The sequence below is a fragment of the Oncorhynchus clarkii genome, chromosome 2 (genome assembly GCF_045791955.1).
Source record: "Oncorhynchus clarkii lewisi isolate Uvic-CL-2024 chromosome 2, UVic_Ocla_1.0, whole genome shotgun sequence".
Classification (NCBI taxonomy): domain Eukaryota; kingdom Metazoa; phylum Chordata; class Actinopteri; order Salmoniformes; family Salmonidae; genus Oncorhynchus; species Oncorhynchus clarkii.
The window spans coordinates 89994681-90020589 of NC_092148.1; the positions used below are offsets into that span (position 1 = coordinate 89994681).

The 25909-nt window shown below is 44.6% G+C and overlaps 1 pseudogene; it reads right to left on the minus strand.

Moving 5' to 3' along the window:
• Positions 1–998: 998 nt before the first annotated feature.
• LOC139383161 (zinc finger protein aebp2-like) overlaps positions 999–25909 on the minus strand; it is a 62877-nt pseudogene continuing 37966 nt past the window's right edge.

Here is a 25909-nt window from a genome sequence, read left to right on the forward strand (position 1 = left end):
AGACCTAACCCTACAGCTACAGAGGAATCCTAACCCTACAGCTACAGAGGAATCCTAACCCTACAGCTACAGAGGAATCCTAATCCTACAGCTACAGAGGAGACCTAACCCTACAGCTACAGATCAATCCTAACCCTACAGCTACAGAGGAGACCTAACCCTACAGCTACAGAGGAGACCTAACCCTACAGCTACAGATCAATCCTAACCCTACAGCTACAGAGGAGACCTAACCCTACAGCTACAGAGGAATCCTAACCCTACAGCTACAGATGAATCCTAACCCTACAGCTACAGAGGAGACCTAACCCTACAGCTACAGAGGAGCCTTAACCCTACAGCTACAGAGGAATCCTAACCCTACAGCTACAGATTAATTCTAACCCTACAGCTACAGATGAACCCTAACCCTACAGCTACAGAGGAATCCTAACCCTACAGCTACAGATGAACCCTAACCCTACAGCTACAGATGAATCCTGACCCTACAGCTACAGATGAATCCTAACCCTACAGCTACAGAGGAATCCTAACCCTACAGCTACAGATGAATCCTTACCCTACAGCTACAGATGAATCCTAACCCTACAGCTACAGATGAATCCTAACCCTACAGCTACAGATGAATCCTAACCCTACAGCTACAGAGGAGACCTAACCCTACAGCTACAGAGGAATCCTAACCCTACAGCTACAGATGAATCCTAACCCTACAGCTACAGAGGAGACCTAACCCTACAGCTACAGAGGAGCCTTAACCCTACAGCTACAGAGGAATCCTAACCCTACAGCTACAGATTAATTCTAACCCTACAGCTACAGATGAACCCTAACCCTACAGCTACAGAGGAATCCTAACCCTACAGCTACAGATGAACCCTAACCCTACAGCTACAGAGGAATCCTGACCCTACAGCTACAGATGAATCCTAACCCTACAGCTACAGAGGAATCCTAACCCTACAGCTACAGATGAATCCTTACCCTACAGCTACAGATGAATCCTAACCCTACAGCTACAGATGAATCCTAACCCTACAGCTACAGATGAATCCTAACCCTACAGCTACAGATGAACCCTAACCCTACAGCTACAGAGGAATCCTTACAGACTGGGGAAAAAGAGGGAAAGATGTGACATTGTAAACATGACCTCTCCGGTATGGCAGACTGTAGGGACATTGACAGGATCAGCTCTTAATATGTCATGCTTACCTCCGCTTCAGCCGCTTCTGTGGTAACGCTCTGAGGAGACATGAAACAGAGCATGTGTGAAGAAAGGGTGAGCGTGTGTGTGTGTGTGTGTGTGTGTGTATACAGTACCAGTCATATATACAGTACCAGTCAAACGTTTGGACACACCTACTCATTCAAGGGTTTTTCTTAATTTTTTAAAACTATTTTCTACATTGTAGAATAATAGTGAAGACATCAACACTAAGAAATAACACATAAGGAATCATGTAGTAACCAAAAAAAGTGTTAAACAAATCAAAATATATTTTATATTTGAGATTCTTCAAAGTAGCCACCCTTTGACTTGATGACAGCTTTGGGAACTGTTAGTTTCATTAAATAGCACCCACAAAACACCAGTCTCAACGTCAACAGTGAAGAGGTGACTCTGGGATGCTGACCTTCTAGGAAGAGTTGCAAAGAAAAAGCCATATCTCAGACTGGCCAATAAAAATAAAAGATTAAGATGGGCAAAATAACACAAACACTGGACAGAGGAAGATTGGACATTTTTCTATGGACAGACTAATCTAAGTTTGAGGTGCTCGGAGCACAAAAAATAACATTTGTGAGACGCAGGAAAACTGAAAAGATGCTGGAGGAGTGCTTGACGCCCTCTGTGAAGCATGGTGGAGGCAATGTGATGGTCTGGGGGTGCTTTGGTGGTGGTAAAGTTGGGCGATTTGTACAGGGTAAAAGGGATCTTGAAGAAGGAAGGCTATCACTCCATTTAGCAACGCTACGCCATACCCTGTGGACGGTGCTTAACCGGAGCCAATTTCCTCCTACAACAGGACAATGACCCAAAGCACAGCTCCAAACTATGCCATAACTAGGGAAGAAGCAGTCAGTTGGTATTCGGTCTATATTCTATCGGTCTAATCGCAGCAAAAGGTGGCGCTACAAAGTATTAACTTAAGGGGGCTGAATATTTTTGCACGCCCAATTTTTCAGTTTTTGATTTGTTAAAAAAGTTTGAAATATCCAATAAATGTCGTTCCACTTCATGATTGTGTCCCACTTGTTGTTGATTCTTCACAAAAAAATACAGTTTTATATCTTTATGTTTGAAGCCTGAAATGTGGCAAAAGGTCGCAAAGTTCAAGGGGGCCGAATACTTTCGCAAGGCACTGTATATATATATATATGTGTGTGTGTACAGTTCCTTGAAATCTTGACATCCATTGGCCCGGCTGTGGAGACACCCATTGGCCGGCCGTGGAGACACCCATTGGCCGGCCGTGGAGACACCCATTGGCCAACATTCTTTTTTTCTGTCGAGCCCCTCCCTGCCTAAACTCATCTAGCCCTGACCAGCCAGCCGGTACAGGAGCTTCCGTTGCTCTTATTATAGACACGTTGGTCCTCTTTCAGTATTCATTTTCAGTCTTTTATACAGCAGGTCATTAACCTACAGTAACCTGATTTCCCCCCTTGACGTGTATATGTGAGGACAGTGAAGTGAAGGATAGGCCTGCCCTGTACAGTGCTGAGAAGATTGTAATACGGATAGTATGAGGAGGATCAAGCTGCTAACCTGTCACTCTGAGGGGCTATAGTGCCAACAGGTCTTCGCCAAGGTTACTTGGCCATGCAATTTAATGGTGAATATTTTCCCTAGTCCTGATGACAAGAGTCTAACACACCAACTTAAACTCCTCTCAGAGGAGGCTGGTGGGAGGAGCTATAGGAGGAAGGGCTCGTTGTAAAGTCTGGAAGGGAATAAACGGAACAGTATCAAACACATGACCCATATGGAAACCACATGTTCCATCAATTCCATAACAGTCATTACAATGAGCCCATCCTCAGAAAGGTTCCCTCCCACCAGCCTCCTCTGATTCCTCTCCAGCTTTAACATTTTAGTCATAGCCACTAGGATCAGAGCAGGTTGGGGCAGCGTAGGACACCTGCCTCGTCACATACAGAGAACACACATCTATCTCGCATGAGAAATGGCAGCTTCCTGCCCTGGGTTTCTAGATGGAAGTCAAGGGATGGCGCCACCTGGTGGGGAGAAGGACTGTGCAGAGAGATGGCACAGAGTTGGGACAGGGGGCTTTCTGTGGCCACTCAGAGTCGGGACAGGGGGCTTTCTATGGCCACTCAGAGTAGGGACAGGGGGCTTTCTATGGCCACTCAGAGCAGGTACAGGGGGTTTTCTGTGGTCACTCAGAGCAGGTACAGGGGGTTTTCTGTGGCCACTCAGAGCAGGGACAGGGGGCTTTCTATGGCCACTCAGAGTCGGGACAGGGGGCTTTCTATGGCCACTCAGAGTAGGGACAGGGGGTTTTCTGTGGCCACTCAGAGTAGGGACAGGGCGCTTTCTGTGGCACTCACAGGTTATAGTCGTGGTGGTAAGATACTTTGCTGTGGGTGAGCATGAGTCCAGATTTGATTGTGACAACTCATTGATTAAGAGGGGTCAGGTCAGGTCTAGACAAGAGAAGACAGGTCTAGACAAGAGAAGACAGGTCTAGACAAGAGAAGACAGGCCTATTTAGAGAAGACAGGTCTAGACAAGAGAAGACAGGTCTAGTTAGAGAAGACAGGTCTAGACAAGAGAAGACAGGTCTAGTTAGAGAAGACAGGCCTCGTTAGAGAAGACAGGTCTAGTTAGAGAAGACGGGCCTAGACAGAGAAGACGGGTCTAGACAAGAGAAGATGGGTCTAGTTAGAGAAGACGGGCCTTGTTAGAGAAGACAGGCCTCGTTAGAGAAGACAGGCCTCGTTAGAGAAGACAGGCCTAGTTAGAGAAGACAGGTCTAGACAGCGTCTGTTCCCCTTCTCAGTCCATGTTTTTCCTGTAGACTGGTGATTCAGTCACATACAAACACACACACACACACACAAGAAACACACACACACACACACTGACCTGTAGATGTTGGGGTCTAGCAGCAAGTCCTGTGGTAGCTGGGATAAGTGAACCACTTTGGTGTTCAGCTGAGAACGCTCCGTCTCGTTCACCCACACATCAGGCAGGCTGCAGGACAACACACGTGCATGCACCACACACACACACACACACACACACACACACACACACACACACACACACACACGGAGAAAGACACAAAACATGTGGTCAGAGGATGGGCTTTGTCAGAGCAAGTGGTCTGAGAAAAAGAGGGAGAGAGATGTGGGGTGAGAGAGGAGGGACAGAGGGAGAGATGGACAAAGAGTCTCATTGAGCCAGCAGCACATGTTAACACCTTCCTCTGAACATCGAGTACATTTCCAGAAGTACCACGGCCTAGACCACAGGGACTAAACCTGACTGACTGACTGATGTGTGTGTGTAATCACACCATAGCTAACACACAGAGAGAGAGGGGGAGAGAGGGGGAGAGAGAGAGAGAGAGAGAGAGAGGGGGGGAGAGAGAGAGAGAGAGAAAGAGAGAGAGAGAGAGAGAGAGAGAGAGAGAGAGAGAGACAGAGAGAGAGAGAGAGAGAGAGAGAAAGAGAGAGAGAGAGAGAGGGGGGGAGAGAAAGAGAGAGAGAGCGAGAGAGAGAGAGAGAGAGAGAGAGAGAGAGAGAGAGAGGGAAGAGAGAGAGAGAGAGAGAGTCAGTAGAGAGAGAGAGAGAGAGAGAGAGAGAGAGAGAGAGTGAGATAGAGACAGAGAGAGAGACAGAGAGAGAGAGAGAGAAAGAGACAGAGAGAGAGAGAGAGAGAGAGAGAGAGGGGAGAGAGAGAGAGAGAGAGAGGGGAGAGAGAGAGAGAGAGAGAGAGGGGAGAGAGAGAGAAAGAGAGAGAGAGAGAGAGAGAAAGACTAAGGGTGTTCCCATCCTCACACCTTTATATGCTCCACAGCCTCCCTGCGTCACAGAGGACTCGGAGCCCCTAAATCAACTCCAGTCTCTCCATCTCTTGCCAAATACACACTAGAGAGGTAGGCTGTTTTAGAAGGAACCCCTACAGCAGCTCCACACCTCTACAGCAGGACCACGCCCCTAAAGCAGCTCCACGCCCCTACAGCAGGACCACACCCCTACAGCAGGACCACGCCCCTAAAGCAGCTCCACGCCCCTACAGCAGGACCACACCCCCACAGCAGGACCACACCCCCACAGCAGGACCACACTCCTACAGCAGCTCCACACCCCCAAAGCAGGACCACACCCCTACAGCAGGACCACGCCTCTACAGCAGGACCACGCCCCTACAGCAGGACCACGCCCCTACAGCAGGACCACGCCCCTACAGCAGGATCACGCCCCTACAGCAGGATCACGCTCCTACAGCAGCTCCACACCCCCACAGCAGCTCCACACCCCCACAGCAGGACCACACCCCTACAGCAGGACCACGCCTCTACAGCAGCTCCACGCCCCTACAGCAGCTCCACGCCCCTACAGCAGGACCACGCCCCTACAGCAGGACCACGCCCCTACAGCAGGAACACGTCCCTACAGCAGCTCCACGCCCCTATAGCAGGACCACACCCCTACAGCTGCTCCACGCCCCTACAGCAGGACCACGCCCCTACAGCAGGACCACGCCCCTACAGCAGGACCACGCCCCTACAGCAGGACCACGCCCCTACAGCAGGACCACGCCCCTACAGCAGGATCCCGCCCCTACAGCAGAACCACACCCCTACAGCAGGACCACACCCCTACAGCAGCTCCACACCCCTACAGCAGCTCCACACCCCTACAGCAGCTCCACACCCCTACAGCAGGACCACACCCCTACAGCAGGACCACACCCCTACAGCAGGACCACACCCCTACAGCAGAATCACACCCCTACAGCAGGACCACAACCCTACAGCAGGACCACACCCCTACAGCAGAACCACACCCCTACAGCAGGACCACACCCCTACAGCAGGACCACACCCCTACAGCAGGACCACACCCCTACAGCAGCGCTGAACCAGACTGTACCCACAGTGAAATCAGAGGAGAAGGGGACAAGAGGAGAGGAGGACAAGAGGAGAGGAGGACGAGAGGAGAGGAGGACGAGAGGAGAGGAGAGGGGGACGAGAGGAGAGGAGGACGAGAGGAGAGGGAGACAAGAGGAGAGGGGGACAAGAGAGAGGAGGACAAGAGGAGAGGGGGACAAGAGGAGAGGAGGACAAGAGGAGAGGAGGACGAGAGGAGAGGAGGACAAGAGGAGAGGAGGACAAGAGGAGAGGAGGACAAGAGGAGAGGCGGACAAGAGGAGAGGAGGAAGAGAGGAGAGGGGGACGAGAGGAGAGGATAGACGAGAGGAGAGGAGGACGAGAGGAGAGGAGGACAAGAGGAGAGGAGGACAAGAGGAGAGGAGGACGAGAGGAGAGGAGGACAAGAGGAGAGGAGGACGAGAGGAGAGGAGAGGGGGACAAGAGGAGAGGAGGACGAGAGGAGAGGAGGACAAGAGGAGAGGGAGACAAGAGGAGAGGAGGACGAGAGGAGAGGAGGACAAGAGGAGAGGAGGGCAAGAGGAGAGGAGGACGAGAGGAGAGGAGGACAAGAGGAGAGGAGCACAAGAGGAGAGGAGGACAAGAGGAGAGGGGGACAAGAGGAGAGGAGGACAAGAGGAGAGGAGGACGAGAGGAGAGGGGGACGAGAGGAGAGGAGGACGAGAGGAGAGAAGGACGAGAGGAGAGGAGGACAAGAGGTGAGGAGGACGAGAGGAGAGGAGGACGAGAGGAGGACGAGAGGAGAGGAGGACGAGAGGAGAGGAGGACAAGAGGAGAGGAGGACGAGAGGAGAGGAGGACAAGAGGAGAGGAGGACAAGAGGAGAGGAGGACAAGAGGAGAGGCGGACAAGAGGAGAGGAGGAAGAGAGGAGAGGGGGACGAGAGGAGAGGATAGACGAGAGGAGAGGAGGACGAGAGGAGAGGAGGACGAGAGGAGAGGAGGACAAGAGGAGAGGAGGACAAGAGGAGAGGAGGACGAGAGGAGAGGAGGACGAGAGGAATTAGGACGAGAGGAAAGGAGGACGAGAGGAAAGGAGGAAGAGAGGAGAGGAGGACAAGAGGAGAGGAGGACGTGAGGAGAGGAGGACGAGAGGAGAGGAGGACGAGAGGAGAAGAGGACGAGAGGAGAGGAGGACGAGAGGAGAGGAGGACAAGAGGAGAGGAGAGGAGGACAAGAGGAGAGGAGGACGAGAGGAAGGGGGACAAGAAGACAGGGAGACAAGAGGAGAGGAGGACAAGAGGAGAGGGGGACAAGAGGAGAGGAGGACGAGAGGAGAGGAGGACAAGAGGAGTGCAGAAAACTGAAACAAAGAGCTCTGCGAGTTGGCTGCACCCCTCCCTCCCTCCGCCCACCCTCTGCATTCCCCACCGTCACCACGTGCGTCATCACAGGAGCCCCCAGAGATACCCAGCCCCCCCCCCCCCCCCCCACACACACACACACACACACACACACACACACACACACACACACACTCTCTCTCTCAGCAGGCGGCAGCCAGCCAAATCACTCTCACGCCTAGTCAGCCCGTTCAGTGGGAGGACACAGGTAACGATTCACACTCTGCTGTCCACAGGCACAGATGGAGAACAAAAGGAGTGGAGAAAATGAATGAAAATAAAGAAAAATAAAGAGTTTTTGAGAAAGTTAGTGAATAGCTATTTGTACATTACTACAGATGTGAACTAGGGGTACGAAATGTAATCCTTCACGTTAAGAAAAAAAATCCCTAAATGAAAAACAAGTTTTTTTTCTTCCCCTTCACAAAATATAAATCACAGTGCAGTTATCACAAAACTAACACTAACAAGCCCCGATCCCCATCATAAAGGGATGTTTGGTTTCTTTTATAAAATAGGCCTGCCTAACACAACATTACCGTAACGTTAGTGACAAGAGATTACACAGCATCATTCAAATGATTTTCCACAGATATGAAGCGCTCCACATGTCATCATTGTTAACAACTTAAAAAAATAAAAAGTAATCATCAAGTGCTGATTACAGAAATGACTCCAGTTCATTCTATACAGCCATTGTCAATGGCCTACTTACGTTGCGAGGTCATTTGCTAAAATGTTGGTTACGGCAAGCGTCAAATTTGAGCTGGGAGTCGTGCATCGCTCTCATCAAATATCACTGTTCAAGGTTTACTCTCGTTTCAACATCCCCTTTTATAATGGGAGTTGAGACATCCAGTCATTAGAAGGCTATAACACTTTTTTAACCCGTAGATTCCCACATGTGGCACATAAGTGATCTTAAACTTGGTGAGCAGGCTTTTGTTAACATGAAACATGTCCCCTAGGCTCCTGAACCCAAATACTACAACAACACCACTTCAATGTACTGCTCCTGATCCCAAATACTACAACAACACCACTTCAATGTACTGCTCCTGAACCCAAATACTACAACAACACCACTTCAATGTACTGCTCCTGATCCCAAATACTACAACAACACCACTTCAATGTACTGCTCCTGATCCCAAATACTACAACAACACCACTTCAATGTACTGCTCCTGATCCCAAATACTACAACAACACCACTTCAATGTACTGCTCCTGAACCCAAATACTACAACAACACCACTTCAATGTACTGCTCCTGATCCCAAATACTACAACAACACCACTTCAATGTACTGCTCCTGATCCCAAATACTATAAACACCACTTCAATGTACTGCTCCTGATCCCAAATACTACAACAACACCACTTCAATGTACTGCTCCTGATCCCAAATACTACAACAACACCACTTCAATGTACTGCTCCTGATCCCAAATACTACAACAACACCACTTCAATGTACTGCTCCTGGTCCCAAATACTACAACACCACTTCAATGTACTGCTCCTGATCCCAAATACTACAACAACACCACTTCAATGTACTGTTCCTGATCCCAAATACTACAACAACACCACTTCAATGTACTACTCCTGATCCCAAATACTACAACAACACCACTTCAATGTACTACTCCTGATCCCAAATACTACAACAACACCACTTCAATGTACTGCTCCTGATCCCAAATACTACAACAACACCACTTCAATGTACTGCTCCTGATCCCAAATACTAAAACAACACCACTTCAATGTACTACTCCTGATCCCAAATACTATAAACACCACTTCAATGTACTGCTCCTGATCCCAAATACTACAACAACACCACTTCAATGTACTGCTCCTGATCCCAAATACTACAACAACACCACTTCAATGTACTACTCCTGATCCCAAATACTACAACAACACCACTTCAATGTACTGCTCCTGATCCTAAATACTATAAACACCACTTCAATGTACTGCTCCTGATCCCAAATACTACAACAACACCACTTCAATGTACTACTCCTGATCCCAAATACTACAACAACACCACTTCAATGTATTACTCCTGATCCCAAATACTACAACAACACCACTTCAATGTACTGCTCCTGATCCCAAATACTACAACAACACCACTTCAATGTACTGCTCCTGATCCCAAATACTACAACAACACCACTTCAATGTACTGCTCCTGATCCCAAATACTACAACAACACCACTTCAATGTACTACTCCTGATCCCAAATACTACAACAACAACACTTCAATGTACTGCTCCTGATCCCAAATACTATAAACACCACTTCAATGTACTGCTCCTGATCCCAAATACTATAAACACCACTTCAATGTACTGCTCCTGATCCCAAATACTATAAACACCACTTCAATGTACTGCTCCTGATCCCAAATACTATAAACACCACTTCAATGTACTGCTCCTGATCCCAAATACTATAAACACCACTTCAATGTACTGCTCCTGATCCCAAATACTATAAACACCACTTCAATGTACTACTCCTGATCCAAAATACTACACAATACAACAACACCACTTCAATGTTCAACAGATAAAAAATACACCTTATGGAACAGCGGGGACTGTGAAACAACACAAACATAGGCACAGACACATGCATACACACATGATACCATACGCACTATACACATGGATTTTGTGTTGTGGTAGTGAAGTGTGGGCCTGAGGGTAAACATTTAGTGTGTTGTGGATTCTGTAATGAATGTATTACAATGTTTTAAAAAATGTGTAACTGCCTTAATTTTGCCAGACACCAGGAAGAGTAGCTGCTGTCTTGGCAGGAACTAATGGGGATCCATAATAAACCCCAGGAAGAGTAGCTGCTGTCTTGGCAGGAACTAATGGGGATCCATAATAAACCCCAGGAAGAGTAGCTGCTGTCTTGGCAGGAACTAATGGGGATCCATAATAAACCCCAGGAAGAGTAGCTGCTGTCTTGGCAGGAACTAATGGGGATCCATAATATACCCCAGGAAGAGTAGCTGCTGTCTTGGCAGGAACTAATGGGGATCCATAATAAACCCCAGGAAGAGTAGCTGCTGTCTTGGCAGGAACTAATGGGGATCCATAATAAACCCCAGGAAGAGTAGCTGCTGTCGTGGCAGGAACTAATGGGGATCCATAATAAACCCCAGGAAGAGTAGCTGCTGTCTTGGCAGGAACTAATGGGGTACTGTAACCCTGCTGAACTCTATGACACGCCACTAGCCATATCCACCCGCCCACCACTTAGTACTGCCTCTCAGGGACCTTGTTGCACTACTCTCTTTACACTCTTCACGGTACTACTGGACTCTGACATTGCTTTGCAAAATCTGATTAAGTACATTATTCAGTTGTACATGTACATGACTACCTCGGTAACCTCATTGCTGCTCTCCCTGTATTTCAGTTGTAAGCCTCCTTTGCACTTTCAATTTGCCTTCATTGCCCATTTAGACTTGCCATTTGCCTTCATTGCCCATTTAGACTTGCCATTTGCTTTCATTGCACATTTAGACTTGCCATTTAGACTTGCCATTTAGACTTGCCATTTGCCTTCATTGCACATTTAGACTTGCCATTTAGACTTGCCATTTAGACTTGCCATTTAGACTTGCCATTTAGACTTGCCATTTGCCTTCATTGCACATTTAGACTTGCCATTTAGACTTGCCATTTACCTTCATTGCACATTTGTACATCCCACTTAATTATATACATTGTATTTAATTGTTCCACTTGTTCATGTTTGTACTCTTTTATTTGTACTTCTGGTCAGACGCTAAACTGCATTTTTTGTTGGACTGTATTTGTACTTGTTCAATGTCAATAAAGTTGAGTCTAATCTAAATACAAATACACTGCTCCTGAACCCAAATACTACACCATACAACACACACACAACATGCATTCTACTGATATCCTAAATACTTCTACTGCATTTAAACTGAAACACTACACAACCAGCAGACTCTAAAGCAACACAACAATGGATTAGGGGAGGCTGAGCGGGCTTCTACCAGGCCTCTGTGAAGGCCTTTTAGTCAGTGAATGTTGCCTGTGAGATCTTCAAGACAAACAGAGAAGCCGTCTCTGTGACAAACAGAGTGCTTTGCACTGCTCCCGAAGCCAAACAATACACATCTGTGCTTTGCTCAGTGAATCGTACCTCGCTGGCGGTGAGATCTTGGAGACAGAGATGGCTCCTCTCTGCTGTGGGATGCTGGCCCCCAGAACTACTCTGCTGTGGGATGCTGGCTCCCAGAAATACTCTGCTGTGGGATGCTGGCCCCCAGAACTACTCTGCTGTGGGATGCTGGCTCCCAGAACTACTCTGCTGTGGGATGCTGGTCCCCAGAACTACACTGCTGTGGGATGCTGGCTCCCAAAACTACTCTGCTGTGGGATGCTGGCTCCCAAAACTACTCTGCTGTGGGATGCTGGCCCTCAGAAACTACTCTGCTGTGGGATGCTGGCTCCCAGATCTACTCTGCTGTGGGATGCTGGCTCCCAAAACAACTCTGCTGTGGGATGCTGGCTCCCAAAACTACTCTGCTGTGGGATGCTGGCTCCCAAAACTACTCTGCTGTGGTATGCTGGCCCTCAGAAACGACTCTGCTGTGGGATGCTGGCTCCCAGATCTACTCTGCTGTGGGATGCTGGCTCCCAAAACAACTCTGCTGTGGGATGCTGGCTCCCAAAACTACTCTGCTGTGGGATGCTGGCCCCCAGAACTACTCTGCTGTGGGATGCCCCTCTATTAGTTTGGATAATCACTGCTACAGCATAGTCAATGTGGTAGGTTTACACTACAGCGGCCCTTGAGCCTGTGTGTGTGTGCACGTGCGTGTGAGTTTCATTGTTTACTACATTAATACTCGCCAGGCCATCTTTCATCACTTGGTCTGCCGTGTGTGTGTGGACGTTGCTCAGCAATAACCCTACCACACAGGTTGTTGAGAGGGACTGGTTATTTTCATCTCTCTCTCTGTGTGTGTCTCTCGCGCTCTGGCAGTCTCGCCTCTTCAAACCCCTCTCTCTATCCTCTCAATCTCCGTTTTCTATCTCTCTCTCTCTCCCAAAACCCTTCTGTTCGACCATTAAAGGCAATTGTCACGACTGTCTGGTACTGCATCTCACAGGAAACATCCACCCAAAACCACTCATTCATTTAACTTACAGTGTTAGATGACACTAATATGTGAAAACAATATTTTTTTGTGAATAAATGTTTCATTTTGCCGTTATAATAAGGTTGATAGCGACATGGGAAATTAGTTGTGGAAATCTGTTGCAGCTCAAGTTGACTGCAGAATTCACAATGCAATGCTCTGGCTAGTTAGCTAGTTAGCGAGCAAATGTAGCTAGCAACACACAATAATATCAAGGGTCGACATCAGCATGTAAAGTAGCTAGCTAGCTGTAAAATCACCTAAATAAACTGCACTATCAATCTGGGACAAGAAGCGCTCTCCTTCAAGGACTGAATGGGAGCCCAGACTCATTAAAAACCCAACATTAGCACAAAATTTCGTCAACAATAAGTACAACATTACAAATATTTTCAGAGATGTGAGATAATTAACTTGCTATCTGTAGTATCGTATAGCTTTGGAATCAAGACAATACGTACTTTCAAGGACAATAGGCACGTTTCTCGACATATACGGACTTTGAGAAGGGATTGCGTTACGATTAGCATAGCAACCACGTGAAGCAGCATGACAACACGATTTGTAAACAGTCTGCTGGCTTGGACGTTATACGTTCCTTCATTCATTGGATTCCTATCTTCTTTCTATAATATATATATAAATTTTTCACCTTTATTTAACCAGGTAGGCTAGTTGAGAACAAGTTCTCATTTGCAACTGCGACCTGGCCAAGATAAAGAATAGCAGTGTGAACAGACAACACAAAGTTACACATGGAGTAAGTAAACAATTAACAAGTCAATAACACAGTAGAAAAAAAAAGGGGAGTCTATATACATTGTGTGCAAAAGGCATGAGGAGGTAGGCGAATAATTACAATTTTGCAGATTAACACTGGAGTGATAAATGATCAGATGGTCATGTACAGGTAGAGATATTGGTGTGCAAAAGAGCAGAAAAGAAAGTAAATAAAAACAGTATGGGGATGAGGTAGGTAAAAATGGGTGGGCTATTTACCGATAGACTATGTACAGCTGCAGCGATCGGTTAACTGCTCAGATAGCAGATGTTTGAAGTTGGTGAGGGAGATAAAAGTCTCTGGCAATGGCACCATGCAATGCACCCTGGACTAAAGAGACAGACAAATAGGACAAAATGTGTTAGACCCTCTGTTACATTTCACATTTCTCCAGGTAGGAATATATCACCGAAATATGATCAATTGCTCATTGGAAAGAAAACATCCTCCAGAGTTATGACATCGGCCAGTGTTGAAATCTGACATGTATGATAGACGTTTTCACCATCTAAAAGTCGTATTCCTATGAACTTCCAGTGTAGCGAGAGGGACTTTATCACGGCGCTACGTCACACCGTCCCGATTTCTGCCCAACAACTAGGCTACCTGCATGTATATGTGGATATGTGTGTGTATGTGTGTGCGTGCGCACCAGAAAATGAGGAACACATTCCTCCAGCCTTCCCCAGATTGACGGCTGTCTCCACCATGACAGCTCTCAGTAGTGGATTAACAGACACGTCCTCATATACCGTGACCAGCTCTCATTAAACAGTAGAAATGTCCTCGTATACCGTGACCAGCTCTCATTAAACAGTAATGTCCTCATATACAGTGACCAGCTCTCATTAAACAGTAGAAATGTCCTAATATACAGTGACCAGCTCTCATTAAACAGTAATGTCCTCATATACCATGACCAGCTCTCATTAAACAGTAATGTCCTCATATACCGTGACCAGCTCTCATTAAACAGTAATGTCCTCATATACCGTGACCAGCTCTCATTAAACAGTAATGTCCTCATATACCGTGACCAGCTCTCATTAAACAGTAATGTCCTCATATACCGTGACCAGCTCTCATTAAACAGTAATGTCCTCATATACCGTGACCAGCTCTCATTAAACAGTAATGTCCTCATATACCGTGACCAGCTCTCATTAAACAGTAATGTCCTCATATACCGTGACCAGCTCTCATTAAACAGTAATGTCCTCATATACCGTGACCAGCTCTCATTAAACAGTAATGTCCTCATATACCGTGACCAGCTCTCATTAAACAGTAATGTCCTCATATACCGTGACCAGCTCTCATTAAACAGTAATGTTCTCATATACCGTGACCAGCTCTCATTAAACAGTAATGTCCTCATATACCGTGACCAGCTCTCATTAAACAGTAATGTCCTCATATACCGTGACCAGCTCTCAGAGAACAGTAATGTCCTCATATACCGTGACCAGCTCTCATTAAACAGTAATGTCCTCATATACCGTGACCAGCTCTCATTAAACAGTAATGTCCTCATATACCGTGACCAGCTCTCATTAAACAGTAATGTCCTCATATATCATGAACAGCTCTCATTAAACAGTAATGTCCTCATATACCGTGACCAGCTCTCAGAGAACAGTAATGTCCTCATATACCGTGACCAGCTCTCATTAAACAGTAATGTCCTCATATACCGTGACCAGCTCTCATTAAACAGTAATGTCCTCATATACCATGACCAGCTCTCATTAAACAGTAATGTCCTCATATACCGTGACCAGCTCTCATTAAACAGTAATGTCCTCATATACAGTGACCAGCTCTCATTAAACAGTAATATCCTCATATACCGTTACCAGCTCTCATTAAACAGTAATGTCCTCATATACCGTGACCAGCTCTCATTAAACAGTAATGTCCTCATATACCGTGACCAGCTCTCATTAAACAGTATTGTCCTCATATACAGTGACCAGCTCTCATTAAACAGTAATGTCCTCATATACAGTGACCAGCTCTCATTAAACAGTAATGTCCTCATATACCGTGACCAGCTCTCATTAAACAGTAATGTCCTCATATACCGTGACCAGCTCTCATTAAACAGTAATGTCCTCATATACAGTGACCAGCTCTCATTAAACAGTAATGTCCTCATATACCGTGACCAGCTCTCATTAAACAGTAATGTCCTCATATACCGTGACCAGCTCTCATTAAACAGTAATGTCCTCATATACCGTGACCAGCTCTCATTAAACAGTAATGTCCTCATATACAGTGACCAGCTCTCATTAAACAGTAATGTCCTCATATACCGTGACCAGCTCTCATTAAACAGTAATGTCCTCATATACCGTGACCAGCTCTCATTAAACAGTAATGTCCTCATATACCGTGACCAGCTCTCATTAAACAGTAATGTCCTCATATACCGTGACCAGCTCTCATTAAACAGTAATGTCCTCATATACCGTGACCAGCTCTCATTAAACAGTAATGTCCTCATATACCGTGACCAGCTCTCATTAAACAGTAATGTCCTCATATACCGTGACCAGCTCTCATTAAACAGTAATGTCCTCATATACCGTGACCAGCTCTCATTAAACAGTAATGTCCTCATATACAGTGACCAGCTCTCATTAAACAGTAATGTCCTCATATACCGTGACCAGCTCTCATTAAACAGTAATGTCCTCATATACCGTGAGGGAAAAAATTATTTGATCCCCTGCTGATTTTGCCCACTGACAAAAAAATTATCTGTCTATAATTTTAATGGTAGGTTTATTAGATACTATTTATCAACCTTTCTACCTGTTGTTATGGTGATACTATTTATCAACCTTTCTACCTGTTGCTATGGTGATACTATTTATCAACCTTTCTACCTGTTGTTGTTATGGTGATACTATTTATCAACCTTTCTACCTGTTGTTGTTATGGTGATACTATTTATCAACCTTTCTACCTGTTGTTGTTATGGTGATACTATTTATCAACCTTTCTACCTGTTGTTGTTATGGTGATACTATTTATCAACCTTTCTACCTGTTGTTGTTATGGTGATACTATTTATCAACCTTTCTACCTGTTGCTATGGTGATAATATTTATCAACCTTTCTACCTGTTGTTGTTATGGTGATACTATTTATCAACCTTTCTACCTGTTGTTGTTATGGTGATACTATTTATCAACCTTTCTACCTGTTGTTGTTATGGTGATACTATTTATCAACCTTTCTACCTGTTGTTGTTATGGTGATACTATTTATCAACCTTTCTACCTGTTGTTGTTATGGTGATACTATTTATCAACCTTTCTACCTGTTGTTGTTATGGTGATACTATTTATCAACCTTTCTACCTGTTGTTGTTATGGTGATACTATTTATCAACCTTTCTACCTGTTGTTGTTATGGTGATACTATTTATCAACCTTTCTACCTGTTGCTATAGTGATACTATTTATCAACCTTTCTACCTGTTGTTGTTATGGTGATACTATTTATCAACCTTTCTACCTGTTGCTATGGTGATACTATTTATCAACCTTTCTACCTGTTGTTGTTATGGTGATACTATTTATCAACCTTTCTACCTGTTGTTATGGTGATACTATTTATCAACCTTTCTACCTGTTGTTGTTATGGTGATACTATTTATCAACCTTTCTACCTGTTGTTATGGTGATAATATTTATCAACCTTTCTACCTGTTGCTATGGTGATACTATTTATCAAAGTGCATCTGCCTCTACTCTTAAACCCCTGGATACCGTTTTTCATAGCGCCCTTTGTGTTATCACAGAAGACTGTGTAACGGTTCGCCTCCTCTTCTGGGGAGGAGTAGGAGAGATCGGACCAATGTGCAGCGTGGTAAGTGTCCATTTTAGTTTATTAAAACTGAACACTAAAGAATACAAAAAAAAAGTGACAAAAAAATACAAAAAGTGACTGATACAAACGAAAAACCCGAAACAGTCCTGCAATGAGAAACAAACATCCAACAGGAAACAATCACCCCCGAAACACAATAGAAAACAGGCTCCCTAAATATGGTTCTCAATCAGGCACAACGATTGACAGCTGCTTCTGATTGAGAACCATATCAGGCCAAACACAGAAATAGTAAATCATAGAAAAACTAACATAGACAACCCACCCAACTCACGCCCTGACCATACTAAAACAAAGACAAAACAAAATAACTAAGGTCAGAACGTGACAGACTGTTTAATTACTCATGACTGTATCCTTTAATACATGTTTGGCTGGACCTCTTTAAAGTAGATCACATCATTCCACTCTGTTTGTTCACAAAGCCCTGCTCCACAAGCCTGAGATTTACCTAACTTCACTAGTAAGATTTAAAAATGACACGTTATCAAACCCGTTCACAGAGTTGGTTAACTCTCGAGGCTCCGTTCATGCCTTCAAGAAAATGAATGCTCAATTTCTGTTGCATTGTGGTATCATGTATCACTAGCAGCAATTTATCCACAGTCGCTGTCTAGTCTGTGTTTTATAAATGTGCAATGAGCATAAAAGGTAGGCCACTTGATTTCAACATGTGAACAAAGTGGACAGACTAGCCTGCTGTTCAAACAGCTCGAGACGGACAGAAAGGTGAGTTCATAACAATTAAACTGTTCTACCTTGTTAGCTAGCAAATAGATCCTTGTTAGCTAGCAAATAGATCCTTGTTAGCTAGCAAATAGATCCTTGTTAGCTAGCAAATAGATCCTTCTTAGCTAGCAAATAGATCCTTGTTAGCTAGCAAATAGATCCTTGTTAACTAGCAAATAGATCCTTGTTAGCTAGCAAATAGATCCTTGTTAGCTAGCAAATAGATCCTTGTTAGCTAGCAAATAGATCCTTGTTGGCTAAACTTGAAATATAAAGATTAGCAGGCTAATCATTAGCACGTGGGCTTGTGCTTGAGAGATTGTTTAAGACCTGTGTTCATTTTCTATAATGTCTGCTGCAAGACGTTGGTCATTAGTGAAAGTGCATTATGCAGGGTTCTGGTTAAATTTGTAACAAAAAGGGAATTTTCATAAACAGACTTGAAAGACAGATCAGTGACTATTGCTAAAAAAAAGCAGGCTCAACTATTTTGATAAAATAATAAAATAATTAGTGGGCCTGATGTTTGTGGAAGGTTTATATTTAGCCTGGGTATAACTTCACACGTCCTGAATTCATTAGGTTATTGCTGACTGTATGAAATGCAGTGTATTTTACAACAAAGCTGAAATGGTCCACCCACACAGACAGTGTGGTGAAGAAAGTGCAACAGCGCCTCTTCAACCCTCAGGAGGATGAAGAAATTTGGCTTGGCCCCTAAGACGATTTTTAGGTCATTATCGCCCAGCCTTAATGTAATGTTTTAATACTTGCTGCTACAGCGGACCCTAATGAACACGACCCAGCTACCAGAAAACACGACGAAGCTATCTCCCTCTCTCCCTCGTTCTCCCTCTCCCCGTGTGAGTGGTATAATGATGAGTAGTTGTACTAGCACAGTGGAGCTGTTAGGCCAGCTTCAGAACAGCCATGTTAATGAGAGTTACGCGTTAACCCAGATGGAAGGAATTCATGTCAGGATGTGAACGATTAGCTACAATGTTAACTGTTAATGAACCGTAGTAGTCTACCTAGTCATAATGATACTGCTGACCACCGAGAAGGAGTCTGGACTGGCCCTGTCCACAATTATACTTATCAAAACACTTCTACCGCCCATAATACTTATCCTATCCTCTCAGATCTACATCATTGTCTAGACTGGGAGTAGGAGTTGTTTTTGAATGGGGTTGGGGGTCTGGCTCACACTGACCCTCTGGTCTGGTCTGGCCTGGACGTTAACCTCTCCATCAGGGGTCAGATCACAGGATGGAACTACACACAACTTGGATAAATGACCAAAAGATTGCGCTGGCAATAAGAAAACAATACAATATTAACTTTGACGAACCACCAAAACGGCCAACAACACCCCAGTCCAGTTCTGTACAGTTCATTCCAGTTCAGGTAACTGAACACAGATCACAAGACAAGGGCCAGGATTCAGACAAACACATGAAGCCAAACGTCTCCCTCTAAGCGACACCAAGACACAAACAAATTAATACCATGGAGGGCATATTCCCATAGTTCACAGACAGATCCTCTCCCAGGCTCAGACCAAACTGGAGATGATGCTGCTGATATACTGTCCATTCTCTCACTTCTAACCGTTCAGTAAAAGCCATCAGTAAATGATAGCTCTCCCTCTATAGATAGACTGACGGACAGTGATTAGTAATAATTCCACAGCACTCACCCTATTACTGCTCTGCTGCTCAGAGGATTTATGACTGGATGTAGCGTCACTGATTATCCTGCAGAGAGAATGGAGAGTTATCCTTTTCTACTCTCTCTCTCTCTCTCTCTCTCTCTCTCTCTCTCTCCATATCTCTCTATTCTGTCCATCCCCCCCAACTCTGTGTCTGATTAATGGATGGAGTTTTTCCCTTTTCATTGCGCTCCATCTATCGCCCCCCTCTCCATCTATCCCCTTGCACACGGTTAAGCTCCCACATACGGGGTGAGTAGTGGGGTGAGCGGAGGAGAGCAAAGAGAGGGATGGAGGAAGGTAGATACTGTATGTTCATCGGAAGCTGTCAGTTACAATCTGCTTCATATTACATCATCCCACCTCCTCATGTTACATCATCCCACCTCTTGCCCTCCCCTGGCTGCCTCCCACTTATTCTCTGCTCCTTCCATCACTCTCCGTCTCTCTTTCCGCTCCCTCTTTCTCCCTAAGTCCCTGTGTCTCTCAGTCCATCTTCCTCAATCTCTATGGTCCTTCTCTTTGCTAGATCCCTCTATCCTTCCATCTCTCACTCATCCATCTCTCGCCATCTCGCTCTCTTGTTCCCTCACTACATCCCTCTCTCTTGCCTCTCTCTCCATCCTTCCCTCGATCTCTCTCTCTGATCATCTTCAGAGAGCTAAAGCAGTCTCTTCAATAGAGGTCCAGTCAGTCAGAGAGCCTCCCTCAGGCTACAGGCCTCTATGTGAATCACAATGTCTTTTAATGCACTGTTCATGTACACCCTTTAATTCAGTCCTCTAAAAGCTCTTGAAACAAGTCCTCTAAAAGCTCTTGAGACCAGTCCTCTAAAAGCCCTTGAGATCAGTCCTCTAAAAGCTCTAGAAACAAGTCCTCTAAAAGCTATTGAGATCAGTCCTCTAAAAGCTCTTGAGACCAGTCCTCTAAAAGCCCTTGAGACCAGTCCTCTAAAAGCTCTTGGGACCAGTCCTCTAAAAGCTCTTGAGACCAGTCCTCTAAAAGCTCTTGAGACAAGTCCTTTAAAAGCTCTAGAAACCAGTCCTCTAAAAGCTCTTGAGACAAGTCCTCTAAAAGCTCTTGAGACCAGTCCTCTAAAAGCTCTTGAGATCAGTCCTCTAAAAGCTCTTGAGACCAGTCCTCTAAAAGCTCTAGAATCAAGTCCTCTAAAAGCTCTTGAGACCAGTCCTGCGGTGTCTCTGGCGGAGGTCACCGAGTGATTTCATTGACTGATTGGGGGTTCAATATCTCTCTCAGTGGAGGCCAACGGGGCAGCAATGTGGGGTTCTGAAAAATGTACTGCTAACTTCAACACACCCCACATGAAAAAAAAATACTATAGTGTACTATGGTTACATAGTATACAGTAGTATTCACTGTAGTATTAATAGTATTCACTGTATTACTGTAGTATACAGAACTTACTGTAGTGTTTATACATACATTACTGTAGTATACAGAACTTACTGTAGTGTTTATACATACATTACTGTAGTATACACTGTAGTGTTTATACAGAACTTACCATAGTGGTTTTGCTTCGTTATCTTTGACATATCAGTAGGGGCTTGTCCTTCAGGGAACCTACTGGACAAAAATACTCAACATTTTCCATAACCTGTAGGCAGGACTGGGGTCTGAAGAGAGAGTTCAGAGTTTCTGCTCTTCTCTATAACCTGTAGGTAGGCAGGACTGGGGTCTGAAGAGAGAGTTCAGAGTTTCTGCTCTTCTCTATAACCTGTAGGTAGGCAGGACTGGGGTCTGAAGAGAGAGTTCAGAGTTTCTGCTCTTTATAACCTGTAGGTAGGTAGGACTGGCGTCTGAAGAGAGAGTTCAGAGTTTCTGCTCTTCTCTATAACCTGTAGGTAGGCAGGACTGGGGTCTGAAGAGAGAGTTCAGAGTTTATGCTCTTCTCTATAACCTGTAGGTAGGCAGGACTGGGGTCTGAACAGAGAGTTCAGAGTTTCTGCTCTTCTCTATAACCTGTAGGTAGGCAGGACTGGGGTCTGAAGAGAGAGTTCAGAGTTTCTGCTCTTTATAACCTGTAGGTAGGCAGGACTGGGGTCTGAAGAGAGAGTTCAGAGTTTCTGCTCTTCTCTATAACCTGTAGGTAGGCAGGACTGGGGTCTAAACAGAGAGTTCAGAGTTTCTGCTCTTCTCTATAACCTGTAGGTAGGCAGGACTGGGGTCTGAAGAGAGAGTTCAGAGTTTCTGCTCTTCTCTATAACCTGTAGGTAGGCAGGACTGGGGTCTGAAGAGAGAGTTCAGAGTTTCTGCTCTTCTCTATAACCTGTAGGTAGGTAGGACTGGGGTCTGAAGAGAGAGTTCAGAGTTTCTGCTCTTCTCTATAACCTGTAGGTAGGCAGGACTGGGGTCTGAAGAGAGAGTTCAGAGTTTCTGCTCTTCTCTATAACCTGTCGGTAGGTAGGACTGGGGTCTGAAGAGAGAGTTCAGAGTTTCTGCTCTTCTCTATAACCTGTAGGTAGGCAGGACTGGGGTCTGAAGAGAGAGTTCAGAGTTTCTGCTCTTCTCTATAACCTGTAGGTAGGTAGGACTGGGGTCTGAAGAGAGAGTTCAGAGTTTCTGCTCTTCTCTATAACCTGTAGGTAGGCAGGACTGGGGTCTGAAGAGAGAGTTCAGAGTTTCTGCTCTTCTCTATAACCTGTAGGTAGGTAGGACTGGGGTCTGAAGAGAGAGTTCAGAGTTTCTGCTCTTTATAACCTGTAGGTAGGCAGGACTGGGGTCTGAAGAGAGAGTTCAGAGTTTCTGCTCTTTATAACCTGTAGGTAGGCAGGACTGGGGTCTGAAGAGAGAGTTTAGAGTTTCTGCTCTTCTCTATAACCTGTAGGTAGGTAGGACTGGGGTCTGAAGAGAGAGTTTAGAGTTTCTGCTCTTCTCTATAACCTGTAGAGAACACAATATAATGGTCTATACTTGGCATGTAGGTTTCCCACTTATGGGATGTGGATATGGGGGAGGGGAATGGACAGGGGTATATTTGCAAAGTAAATACTGTAGCATACAGATGTAGGCTCTTAACTTTAGCCAGTTCTACTGCAGTAGGAGAATAATCCTGCAGCATATCAGTGTGATGTGATCATCATCATGTGATGATCTAGTTTCGTTGGTGGAGTTTAAACACTTGATCGATTTATATATCATAGAAGACTGTAATTGTTTTTAGGCCAGCTGTTTTTAGTCAAGATGTTTGTGTTTTTAATGTAATATGTAATTGTTGTACTGTATGTGTGTTTGTAGTTCTGTTTAATGTTGTGTTAGTGTGTGTAAGTTGTTTTGTCTGCTGCTGTTGGACCAGGTCTGTCTTGAAAAGTAGATTTTTATCTCAATGAGAAAAAAATCTGTATAAACAAAAGGTAAAATAAAATTTTAAAAATATATATATATAAAAACAGGAAATATGAATTATCATGTGGATTATAATTAAATGGACATTATAATTAATAGATATCTGTATAGTGGTTGCGGACTGCAGTGTTTTGATGGACTGTAGTATACTGTAGGATTTACTATTGCATTCTACCATAAACTACACTATTCTATAGTAAGTACTGCCCATGACTGAGGTATACTACAGTGTGTAGTATAGTATTCAACAACATACTACTGAATTATACAGTAAGTACCAGAGGTGGGAACTATTCATTGTTTTACAAGTCACAAGTAAGTCTCAAGTCTTAGCACTCAAGTCCCAAGTCAAGACAGGCATGTCCGAGTCAAGACCAACAAGTCTCAAGTCAAGTCTCAAGTCCTAAACTTTGAGTTTCGAGTCCTAAACAGGTCATAATGTGCTCTTCACCAAATGTAATACCATTTCATACTTTTAACAAGAGTAATAGTTAGTATATTACATTTACGCAAATCATGAATGCTTTTTAAAAATGTATTTATTACTTTCCAAATAAACTTCAGATTTCCATGGAAATACATGGGCATGGGTAAGAAAGACCCCCCCCCCCCCCCCCCCATTAGCGATTGACTATCGAGGATCGCAATCGGGCGATGTAGGCTTGTACACACACACACACACACACACACACACACACACACACACACACACACACACACACACACACACAGTTACAGTAGGCTAACATATGTCAGTGGCTTTGGGCCTGGGGAGGGTCTCAAGTCAGTTCTCGTCAAAAGGCTCAAGGCACAAGTCATTGGTGTTAAAGTCAAAGTCGAGTTGCAAGTCATCATATTTGTGACTCGAGTCTGACTCGAGTCCAAGTCAGGTGACTCGAGTCCACACCTCTGGTAAGTACTGTAGTATTCAATAGTAAACTGTATTATATCTTTGTGTGGAACTGGGACAGGGTCTAGACGCAGACACCCTGTTCCATAACCAATGTTAGCACAACTAAGATTGAAATCTGGACAGATTTAGAGCCAGACCCAGCGAGGATGACGGGTCAACACAGAGGATGGAAAAAAATAAATGCATAGAGCCATAAACTACAGATACACACAGGATTAGAGTACACACACACACACACACACACACACACATTTACCATTTATCAATACAGCCCCCTCAGAGTCAGAGCAATATGAATGTTATGTAACTATGTTGAGTGTTTTACATTTATACTATGTGGTTTGTATGCTTTCTAAGTTTGATATTTTTATGGATCCCATGACTCCCTGGAAAATAGTGACTATAGCTGAGTGAACTATCCTGGCTAAATAGTGACTATAGCTGAGTGAACTATCCTGGCTAAATAGTGACTATAGCTGAGTGAACTATCCTGGCTAAATAACAACAAATTAAATAGAGCTAGCCAGCTAACTTCGATAAAAAACTAACTTGATTTTCTGATTAATTAAGAAATATGTGATTTTGTTTGTTGAGTCAATAAGACCAAGCATGCCCATTTCAAGCTCATCTTTCAATAAAACATTTTTTTTTTAAAGACAATATTTAGGCAAGTTAGCTGGGTAACTTCTTGATCCTGCTTTGTAGTACATTCCTCAGTAGTCATAGGCAGTCAATAATACTCACATGTCCTCAGGAGTCCAGTGGAGCAGCACCTTGACCTTCCCAGAGCCCTCTCTCCTCCTGGCCATCACCTGAGAGAGGAAGAAGAACACCGGCTCAAGAATACTGAAGATAATACTCCCTAAAACGATTAAAGTCATTCTAAAAACACAATACGGACAGAGAGCAACGACCTGGAGAGAGGAGAAGTAAGAAAACACACAACATTTTGAGGATAGAAGCAGAGAACAGAGACAAAATGGCAGACTGTAACACTCATGACAGAAATACTGTAACACTCAACGAGACGATAAAAGTAATTCGAACACATCACATGGCAGAGAACGATGTTTACTACACTTCAAGACAACAAGCAGAGCTGGGAAAGAAGATGACCAACGACAGACGGAAGTGGAAAACCTTTGATAGGGATGAATGAGTAAATTAACACAACAGTGCTATTTCGGGATGGAATCTCTTCCACATTCCCCTGTCTGTGAAGTACTGTACAGTAAGCAGCGTTCCGCACTCCAGACAGACAGAAGCCAGAGATCTCAGAATATCCCAGACTAGCCATTCCAGGGCTGTTTAATGCTGGAATTCTTATCACATAGCTAACATTCCATGGTGCCAGAAACGGACGCCGAAAGAGACAGGGAGCAATTAACATCATAAACAACTCAGAGGTCTGTGGAGAACGTCCATCATGCAGAGGAACTACTGTTAATGGGGCTGTGTTCCCTCGGGATCACATATTGTACTGGGGATGGGGTCATTCCACTTGGGATTGACTGATTCATCATATTTCATCCTACTGAGTTGATGTCCATGCAGTCATACACAGGCCAGAAATCTATAGCCTGGTCCCAGATCTGTTTGTGCTGCCATTCCAACTCTGTCTTGTTTGGCATGACAATGAACATAAAAGTTGGAAAGAGCATGACCAGACCTAGGACCAGGCTAAGGAATCCATCCATCACCCACAAAAACAAAATCCAGCCAATCATACGTTTTGTTTGAGCAGTTGGCACACTTTTCTTTTCAAAAACAGTTGATCAAATGTTTTTACAGTTTACAGTAACAC